This window comes from Aulonocara sp. 'chitande type north' Nkhata Bay, linkage group LG15, assembly GCF_057382095.1.
Source record: "Aulonocara sp. 'chitande type north' Nkhata Bay isolate Kocher_YH1m ecotype deep benthic linkage group LG15, A_spYH_male_GT1.1, whole genome shotgun sequence".
NCBI classification, from domain to species: Eukaryota; Metazoa; Chordata; class Actinopteri; order Cichliformes; family Cichlidae; genus Aulonocara; species Aulonocara sp. 'chitande type north' Nkhata Bay.
This window is the reverse complement of record NC_141358.1, coordinates 32,993,060-33,004,284: the sequence shown is the minus strand read 5'-3', so window position 1 is coordinate 33,004,284 and position 11,225 is coordinate 32,993,060.

The window sequence follows — 11,225 nt, the reverse complement described above, 5'->3', positions numbered from 1 at the left end:
TAGTGGGAACACAACGAATATGACTGCAAATTTACACCGACATCATCCTAGTGCAAAGACAAGTGGAAGCAGACAAAAACAACAAGCATGCTTGCTACAAACTTTACCCGAGTCATTTAGACAGCCGTTAGCACATGATTCTCCTTATAGGGACCTGATATGTTTAATATGCTGCTGAGAGTATACCCCAGAAAAAGCGTATAGTATAGCTTTTATTTTGGAAAGAGCCATTTCTCTGTAATAAACTCTCTTTTCCAAAGATGAGTGATTTCAAATTCAAATTCAAATTCAAATTTTATTTGTCACGTACACAGTCATACACAGTACGATATGTAGTGAAATGCTTGGACAACTGCTCGTGACCTAAAGAAAACAAAAAAGGAAAAGGCTATGAATAAGATAGGAAATAAATATGAAAAATTAAAAAGGGTAAATTTAACTAGGAAGGAATAGAATATAAATTAAGGTTAAAAATGAAATAACTGTACAACACAAATTAGAATGAAGGGTAAATTTAACTGGGAAGAATAAGATAAAGATAAATATATAAATTAAAGTTGAAAATAAAATAACTGTACAACAAAATACACAATACACAATATAGAACTATATAAGAATGTATGAAGAAATCTAAATATAAATAAATATATACACAATAACAACAGCTGTACAAGTATTAACCGGAAATGAAGAATATAGTGACCAGTGTTGTGCAAAACCAAAGTCCAGAAAGTCCAGTGTGTGTGTAAGAACTGTATCAATCAGATAGATTTTTTTTTATTACTTTGTTGTTTCAGCAACATTAAATTTAAAAACTGTATGTTTGAGTTAAAATATAGTATTTATAATTTTAATAAATGACAAATTAAAAAAGCATGCACTTTTTTTTTGTATCGAAAAAATATCGAACCATGACACCAAAGTATCGAACCGAACTGAACCGTGAATTTTGTGTATCGTTGCACCCCTAATATATATACACATTTGTATATGTATAAATAAATAGTAAATCACAAACTCTAGCTACTGAATCCTTCCATATGACATATGATGTTCAATTAACCTTCATTTTCTTTCAGTTAAGGTGTCACAAGATGTCTTCGATAATCATAGTTGCATTTCATGAGATAGGCTGAAGCAATTCAGATCTAATCAGCACAGTGTGATAATGTTTTCCCCACATCTGACAAAAGGTAAGACAAAGCAGACTTGGTTCTGAGATGAGCTTTGTTTTTTAGTTAATTTCCTGTGACAGTTTCACATTAACTGACACACAGTGCAGCAACTTACGATTAATCCTACTACCCTGCAAGACAGCACAAAGACAACAACCTTTTCCACTGACAATATTGTGTTTATTACTGGATAATTCTGTATTGCATTCATGATGTTGCCTTTGTCCGTAGATGAGGATTAAAATTTCTGAAAAAGCTCAAAGCTGTAATTTCCTGTGTTTGCAGGTACAGAACAGTGGCCCTACACATCACTTAATACAAGTTATTAAACCTCAACATTTACTCTTCACCCTTGATGGGATGTGTGTGTGAAGTAAATAAAACCTGATAAAGGTCAACGGTCATCACTTGAGCATCACTTGTTGAACTAAAGACTTAAAACTAAATTCTTTCACACTGTTTTTGCCAATAGTGTTTTATTTACCATAAAGTAATTCAGACTCATTCATACTGAGTAACCAGAGAGGATAATGTATATTTTAATATGTAACTTTCTTCAGTCTTCTTGATGTTTCTGAAGTGATGTCTCTCTACCCACTACCACTACTCTGAAAATGTACACTAAGCAGAAGGAAGGAGGCCAAAGATCAGTGAGTGTCAGAACCACTGTCCAGGATGAGACAATGGACATCCATAAGTACATCAGAAAGAAGAGGAAAGAGGAGAACAACCATCATGGAAGGACAGGTCCCTGCACAGTGTGTAACACCAGCAGTTAGAAGAAGTGGCTGATATCAAGAAATCCTACCAGTAGCTGGGCAAAGCTAGGCTGAAAGACAGCACAGATGCACCTAACAAGGCAGCACTGGAAGAAGCTCTAAGTACAAGATCCATAGAGGCTGCACTTGGGGTCTATCACACCAGGCAAGACCCCAGGTCATAGCTGGACTGGCCATCGGGCATACCGGGCATTTGCCCGGTGGGCTGCTGGCGATTTTTTATTTTTATGGGCCGATGGATTTTTTTTTTTTTTTTTTTTAGGAAGGGTATCTATAATGAAAGGTGTTGGATTGGCCAATTGGTCATGATCGACTCTGGGCTGGACCAATTACAGCCGAGGAGGCCGGATGCACCCTCCCCTTTGTTTAGCAATCATGTGATTTTCGCGCATTGCATGCCGGGAACTAGTGGCAAAACAATCCAAGTACCGCATCAAATGCAAGCATTTGCAGCAACGCAAAACGTTCATTCTCCGGTTCCAACACCTTCTTGTTTTTTTCTTTGCCGCACAAAAAAGGAATGTACAAAACAAAAGGAGAACAATGCCGGTCCGTACAAAGACAGACTCGACGAAAAGACAAAGAAAAGATACGAGGAAAAATCAAAGGAGTGAAAGGGTCAGACCCTTACGAGCACACAGAGTGGACAAAAGACGTTAGCGTGCTGCCCAACTTTCACCACGCTCATATTTATAATTATACGGTTCTTGGAGTGAGTGCATACACTCATGAAGTTTAGTAACTTCAGGTCACTGCAACAAGCCCAGGTACAGTTTACCGACGGATGGGTACAGGACCTTGAAATGCACCGTGTAGAACGAAAGACCACGGTAAGAACAAAGGTAAGTTTACCAGTCTCACAAATTGTCGTCATAAATACACATTCGTTAACCGTTTATTAATATAACCTTTGAGCTCAACGGTAATTAATTAGTAGTGGAAATAATTTCTGGTAGCATTACAGAAATGTAACAGTGACAATAATATTGTATGTTGTAATCGCACTGGACAATTAGTGATACAAAACAACTGTTTTATCCTGTGAATAAAAGTATATGTTTTTGTCAATGTACCATGGTAATAACAGAAGCGAAACGCAATATTGTGTCAGGACAATTCACTATTTATGCACAATAAACAAAGGAGCATAGCGCGACAATTTCTGTTCAGCGCCAGACTTGCTTGTAACCTATATCACCAATTATGTTAAGAAAAATGACGTATTAACTACTACAAAACTCTGACCTTTGTGGGAATGCTTGGAGCAGACTAACATGTGAGCTGGAGTGTTCTGAGACGTTATATTTGGTATATCCAGACCATCCGTCGGCTCTTACTTCGGAAACATGGCTTAAAAAATTTCTCTTCAACGACGTAATCCGATAAAAAAAAAAAAAAAAAACTAACTATCTCTTTACCCGTCGGCTTCCCGTGGCTGTCATGCGACCGGCTATTGCAGTTAATAATACAACAGCTTGTTGCCATTTTCTGTGTTTCTTTTTATCGCTGTGTAACCGAGTTCAATTGAAAGCCTGCGTGCGCTAGTACCTCTTGCCACAAGTTCCCAGAATCGTTTGCGGTTTTACCCCTGAATGACGTCACATTTTCAATCTTTATCCTGGTGGGCCGGTCTCTAGTCAAAATGCCCGGGCCGATTTTTTGTCCCAGTCCAGCCTTGCCCCAGGTGCAGACTGTGCAAAGATGTGCCTGAGACAATCCAGCACGTAACCGCAGGGTACAAGATGCTGGTACGCAGAGCTAACATGGAACGTCATAACTAAGTTGCTGGCAATAATATACAAGAACATCTGTGTTAAGTAAAGCCTTGAAGTCCCGAGGTCAAAATGGGACACATTCCATAGGGTGGTTGAGAATGACCGAGCTAAGATCCTGTGGGACTTCCAGATATGGACAGACAAACTAGTGATGGGTAACCAAAAAAAGGTAGGTTAAATGCATAATGGTATCTTTCTGTTGAAAGAGTAGATCAAAATGCCTTAAAGCTTCAGTCTTTATATTTTCAAAATGTTGTAATTATTTCAAATGTTATTTCAACTATTAGTCAAGTTTTTCTACTTTTCCTGCATGTGATCGACTCCCCTTCCTGTTCCTGCTTTCTTGTCTACTGTCTGCATCGCACTGTCAGATAAAGGCTAAAAATGCCACAAAAAAGGAAATAAATAAAAAGTTTGTTATGTGTTTTAGTATTAACCCACTAAACATTGGACGTTGAATAGATGTGCAGATAATCTCTATATCAGGTCCTTCGCTCAGTAACCAATTCTGGATATCTATATGATCAGTGTTGTGGAGTAACGGAATACATGTACCAGCGTTACGTATTTAAAATACAAATTATGAGTAACTGTATTCTGTTACAGTTACTGTTTGAAAAGGTGTTATTCAGAATACAGTTACTTTGTCGAAATAAATGGATTGCACGGCGGTCTTTTTCTGTTTCATATGTTAGGCTATGCCCTGTCTATTTTTGGTAATTCCACGCCGGTGGAAACCTAAACAAAACACACATTAAGATGCTCTAATGCTTGTGTCTCAATCTTGCGGTCCATGTCACCCCTACTTGCATAATGACAAAAAGAAATATTTTTTAAAAATTATTATTCAAAAAAATTAGTTAATATGAAGGCAATAGGCAGAGTGTTACAGGCATAGCCCTAAAGAATGTAGCCTCATGAGCAGTGTAGTCTGTGCTGCAGGGAGAATGGAATGCCATATCCGTTATGTGTCTGTGAGCACGAGGAGGTGTCGTGGAGGAGGTGTGTCCCAATAAGAAAGATGTCTTTAATGCTGTGAGTATATCGGCGAGCACAATCACCAGACGCGTGGAAGAAATAGGGCGTAATGTATATGCCCAGCTGCAACAAAAGACGAAAGAATTCGACTTTTTTTCATTAGCACTGGATGAGAGCATGGACGTGCAGGACACAGCGCAGCTTCTTATTTTTATTCGTGGAGTTAGCGTAAACTTTGAGATGTGCGAGGAGCTGGCAGCCCTCCAAAGTCTGAAAGGCACTACGACGGGGGAGGATATTTTCGACAAAGTATGTCAAACAATGGAAGAGTTGGATCTGGACTGAGCAAAGCTTGCTAGCATCACGACTGACGGGGCTCCTTGTATGGTGGGCGCATCTCAGGGCCTAATAGGACGCATGAACCACGAGATGGAAGAACGGGGTCTCACCGCCCCTCTACAAGTCCACTGCATAATTCACCAGCAAGCGCTTTGCTGCAAAGTGTTGAAGTGGGATTCTGTCATGAAGGCTGTGGTATCATGCATAAACTTCATCAGAGCAAATGGACTGAAACACAGGCAGTTCCAACAATTCCTGTCCGAACTGGAATCTGTGTACGGAGATGTGCTGTGCTACACAGAGGTCCGATGGTTGAGCCGCGGCAGAGGTTTGAGGCATTTTTACGAGCTGTTACCCGAAATTAACGCATTTCTTCATTCAAAAGGCAAAACGGTCCAAGAGCTGATCGACCCAGAATGGAAGTGGCACCTCGCATTTTTAACAGACGTGACGGAAATGCTGAACAGCCTTAACTTGCAGCTACAAGGCCAGGGGAAACTCATTTGCAACATGTATTCCCATATAAAAGCATTTGAGTTGAAACTAGCGCTGCTTTTGGAACAAGTGAAAAAGCACAACTTCACCCATCTCCTACCCAAAACCTTTCTGCAGAGAACCCAGCGGTCCTGTTCCCAGCTGAAAAGTGTGTGGAAGCACTGGAAATGCTGAAGGTGGAGTTCAGTGTGCGATTCCGTCAACTGCATGTTTATGCAAAAGAAATCCGTCTTTTCCAAAACCCCTTTGTTGCCGACATCGATGAAGCCCAGCCTTTTTATCAGTTTGAGCTGGCCGAGTTACAGAACTGTGTTCTGAAAGACGCATTCAAGCCCAACAGTCTCGCTGACTTCTATGCCGCCCTCCCAAATGACACGTACCCTAACATAAAAAAAAACACGCAATGAAGATGTCCACACTTTTTGGCAGCACGTATATCTGCGAGCAAACTTTTTCACGCATGAAACTCATGAAAACCGATGAGATCAAGATTGACAGATGAACCCAGAGAGAGTTATTTGATTATTTATTGATGTCATAAATAGTGTTATTAAGTATTTCCTAAGTTAATTTTATCTGTTAAGAACCCAGAGAGGGTTATTTGATCTCGGAAAGGGTTATTAATATTTGGTTACTGTGTGTGTGGCTTTCTGGAAAACAATAAATGTTTACATTTTGGCAAACCTGTGATCGTCACACTTTTTCTGTTACAAACTGACCCTGGCCCCACATCAGAGAAGGAAAAAGTTATGTGGCCCTCACTGGAAAAAGTTTGGGGACCCCTGTCCTAAACAATACGTTTCGTTGGAGCAGCCTTTCAACGGCTCTCTCTGTCTCTCGCTAGCAAAGTTTACCCAGACAACAAAGTAAAGCTAGTTTTTGGTTATTAGCCCGACACGGAACCCGACGTATTAGCCAGATGTCCCTTTACTATGTTTTGGAGCCTTAGACTTTTATATACGCACGGAATAGTTTTCTATACGAGATCGCTGTAAAAAGTGCAGCCTTACCTAATGTCCACCCTACTGTTACTGATTTATTAAGATTTAAAAATCTAGTTGGTATTGGTATGGTGAGTAGCCTTCAGTAATAGTAATAAATGGCACAGCAATAGTCCATTCATGTAAAAAGCATGATAATATATTAAGTAATCCAAAGTATTCGGAATACGTTACTCTCATTGAGTAACCTAACAGAATACATTTTGGGGCATGTATTCTGTAATCTGTAGTGGAATACATTTGAGTAACCTTCCCAACTCTGTATATGATCTCTAAACTAGCTCCACAATTTGGATGTCCAACCATGACCCAACCTGGACATCAATATGCTGTTCAACATTTGAACTTTGGACTGGGAAAGTTTTTAGGACATCATGTGGATGTCTGTGACAGGTGCAGGGAATTTACATGATTAATAAATGTAATATTTTTTATTTACAAATATCAATAGAATGTGTTTAATACATTTAAAAGAAAATTTGCATTGTATGTGGTTCGTTTTAATTATAGCGAGGTTGGCATCCTGAATTATTGTGAAGAGCTGTGTAAGAGAAAGTGGCTATGTTTGTGATCGGTAGCAGGACGGAGAGAATTTGCGATGGAAAATTTGTGCAGGTGTGTATGCATGAACTGGGCTATCGATGTGCACATTTTGCAAACTGCATGTGAGAAGCTGGGGACATTTCTGCTCGAATTCCACAGTGCAGCTGCTCACTTCTGTTTTAGCTCAGGAGCCCGCACCATCTTGGAGATGTCCACTGATCACTCTGCATTCCTTCACACATAACTGTTTCTGTACAGAAAGCGTACTCCCCGCCCTCTGGAAACATGGGACTAAAGAGCCTATACATGTATAAGCATTTTAAAATAACATCTAAAATGAGTCTAAGAGTGACTCTGAAAGGATGTCCGCAGCGACCTGTGGCCAGACATCCTGTTGAGAACTGTGTGTCCATCCCAGCAGAAAAGGAGGAACACTCCAGAGAATCAGAGGCAATGGGCAACTGACAGCTCCAGAGCCAGCCTGCAGGCGAGCAGATGCTGCCCCCAAGCCAGCAGCCAACATGGGACACACCCATACAGGCCTTGAACCACCAGTTAACCTCTGCCCTAGAGAGGGTGTATGAAACCGGGGTGTAGGAAGCCCTTCCGATTCTCACCCCCCACTCCGTGTTGAAGATGACATTTTGAGTGGGTGTGCTGCTATGTTTAGTAGTGCAAAGAATGTAATGCTATGCAGCAGTCAGATGAGCCTCCATGGAAATGTTCAAAAAAATTTTTATATTTGTGCTTCTATATGCTGCTTCAAACTGGGATCAGATTTCCAACCCCCAGGTTTTAACGTAATTCTCTCTGCACTTATACAGAATCTATGAAGCGCCTTGAGGCGACTTTTGTTGTGATTTGGCGGCTATATAAATAAAATTGAATTGAATTGAATTATATACCATGTTCATTATAATTAACCAAGAGGGAGTTATCTTCTGTAATTTGTTGGGGGAGTTTTTGGTATAAAACCTGAAAAAATATGTATTTTTCTCTTCATATTTCATTCGGCATTTGTCAAGCTTGAGTGGTTACACTCTGTTTTTTTAATTTCTATTTTAACTTTACCACTGTAGGTTAAATTGTGTAACATTGTGACCACACATGAACCACAGGTGAGTTTTGAAAGCATGTTAAAATGCTGGGAAGAATAAAATCATCCGTTGACTTATTATTTCAGATGGCCTAAACACCACTGGAACCCACATCAGGCCAGAATCCAGAGCCTTGGGGACAGAAGCTCTAGAGGCAGCTTATGTGTCCACATTTTCAGACTCACTCCTCCCCTCAGAAGTGTCTGTAGACACTTGGGTTTAGCACTCTCCAAGCAATCACAGTATAATAAATATAACTGGGTGTGGAGTGAAACAGTAATGTGACAACAGGAAGGGTGTACTGGGTCTAGTTTTGAGGTACTTGAAGGCATTCCCTGTGCATTGTGGTTGCTAACAATTAAGCAAACACACTGTTTACTGAAACATTGCAAGCCACCCAAGAACTTTGGAGACACTGGGATGTTCCTTCACTATTGTAACTTGATGTGCGGTGGGCTTGAAATAATCTCCACTCTGAGCTGCCATTCGGGAATGATGCAGGAGTCCCTCTGCCCCTCAGTTCGGAAAGGTTATTAAATTTGTTTTATTTGGTGTTACTTTAACCTCCTAAGACCCGAACTCTTCCACGGCATGCATTTTTAATTTCTCTCTTCTCTTTGATATTTGGGCATATTGTTACCCAATGAATGTAAAAACAAAGAATTACCAGATTATTTTGTTTACCTAGTTTTTGTTTCTAAGAAAAATGAGAACCACATATGAGGATATTCGGTTAAAATTTCAATAGAACAGTAGCAGTATAATGTCCTGTGGTGGATATCAGGCAGTTGTAGAGCAAAATAGAGTATTTTGGTCTAAATAACCCAAAATGTGATGTCCACATATGTGGATGCCAGGTCCTAGAAGGTTAATACATGTCTATTTGTGAAAACTATAGGTTTTCTATATGAAAACCTCTATTCATGTCAGAGTGAATAGAGGTTTTCATACTGTTGAGGCTGCACAATGGCAGTGTAAGGGCTCAGTAATTTCCTAACAGAAGTGATTATTGCACATTTTGTCAACTCTTACATTGTAAAAAAGGTGCATGTAATCATTTCAGTCATTTATTAATACATAAATGTGTTTCAGTGAATATTTTAGGCAGTAGCACAGCAAACTATCCTCTCTGTGGTCACTATAAAAAAAAAGTATCTTGATACATTGAGGACAGGAAGCTGCCAATTTTATCAAGTTTTATACAAAATTAAGTGTGTTGTAATTTTATTTGATTAAAAGTTTGAATTAAGATGGTAAACATATGTTTTTTGCTTAATTTTCTAGGTTGTTGCCATTTGTCAATGCACAACTGACTATATCACTCGGTTGGCTCGATAGTTTCCCAACACTAGGCCCAACACAGAGACAGACAATCATTCACAATTATTGGCAATGACCAATAAACCTAACCACATTAACTGCATATTTTTGGACTGTGGAAGGAAGCCATGAAAACATAGATTCATGTAACCCAGGACCTTCTTGCTGTGAGGGAACAGTGCTTACCACCGTGCCACCATGCTGCCCAAAATTCCCTTTAATTCAGTCTTATTTACACTACCAGTCAAAAATTTGGACACACCTTCTCATTCAATGGTTTTTCTATATTCTTACTACTTTCTACATTGTAGATACATACTGAAGACATCAAATATATGAAGAAAGACATATGGAAATATGTAGCAAAGAAAATATATATATATATACCTCAGATTAGAGCCCAGATAAATGCCACATACAGTTCCAGTAGCAGACACATCTCGCTTGTATAAAAGCTAAAAATAATAAAACACTAAATGATGAAATGATGAGCCATTTTCAACTGGCTGCTTTAAATGTGGAGGAGTAGCAACTCTACTCTGAAAACCTCCTGAATGCCTGAACTCTTGGCCGTATGCTAAGGGAGAGCCCATCCACCCTTTGGAAAAAGGTCAATTCCACTGCTTGTATTTGCCATCTCATTCCTTCACTTGTGAAAGACTTAACAATAACAGTAATAACCGAAATATCAGACCTAGATTCAAGGGCGTAGATTTGGCATGGACAGAAGGGACATGTCCCCACCAATATTCAGCGATTATTGAATTGTCCCCACCAATAATTTGATCTGTTCGAGTAAAGAAAATCAAACCTGATAGAAAGACAAAAAAAAAAACCAAAAAAAAAACCAATCTGTCAACATCTCATTCACCCAGCGGTGCAGAAAGAGTTAAATTACGTCCTCTACTGGAGTCCTACCTCATGTGACAAATATGTCCAATGTGATTGGCTGTGCCTTTCAGGGAGCTCTGTTTAGTTTTAGCAGCGGCAAGCCTGCGCTGCGAGGAGGAGAGGAGGATGGCAGCAAAGAGGAAGAACCTGGATATAAGAAAGTGTTTTTCAAAGAAACCTGCAAGTCACTTAAAGCCAAATTAACTCATAAAATGTGTCCGTCACAATAACGTTACAGGCTATGCTAGGCTTTGGCCCACATCAGTCTAAAATTGTATGTAACCACGAATAACGTGTTTTATAAACTAACTGAACAACAGGCAGCACTATTAGTTCTCTCAGTCTCAGAGTAGCATTTCTAATTTTGATTGAAACTGTCAGAGAAAATGGCAGCTTTGAGCAAGCCAGGATATTAGTTTACAGAGGCTGTTAAAATTATATGTCTAATGTTAAATGTTGGTGACACAATAATTTCATCCTAATGGTACTGACATATTCATAGGGTTAATTTTTGAGACAAAATGTCATGAGGTAGTCATGATTTTGCAAATATCCACCTTGTAGTGCAGTTTGCACAAATTGTTTTAAAAATGCACTCAGCCTACAAACATTACTGATGAGTCAAGATCTGCACAAACTGACAGAAACACTGAAGCAGCTACCCATTTTATTCTTATTGTCATGTATGTTGTATTTGTCAGGTGACAGAAGAACCAACACAAAGCTCAGAGAGCAATGGTGATACAAGATCACAGGTGGAATTGGATGATAACTTGTTGGTTGATGACTGTATTTGAGGCACATGTGTGACTGCATGTATTTGGAATGTCTC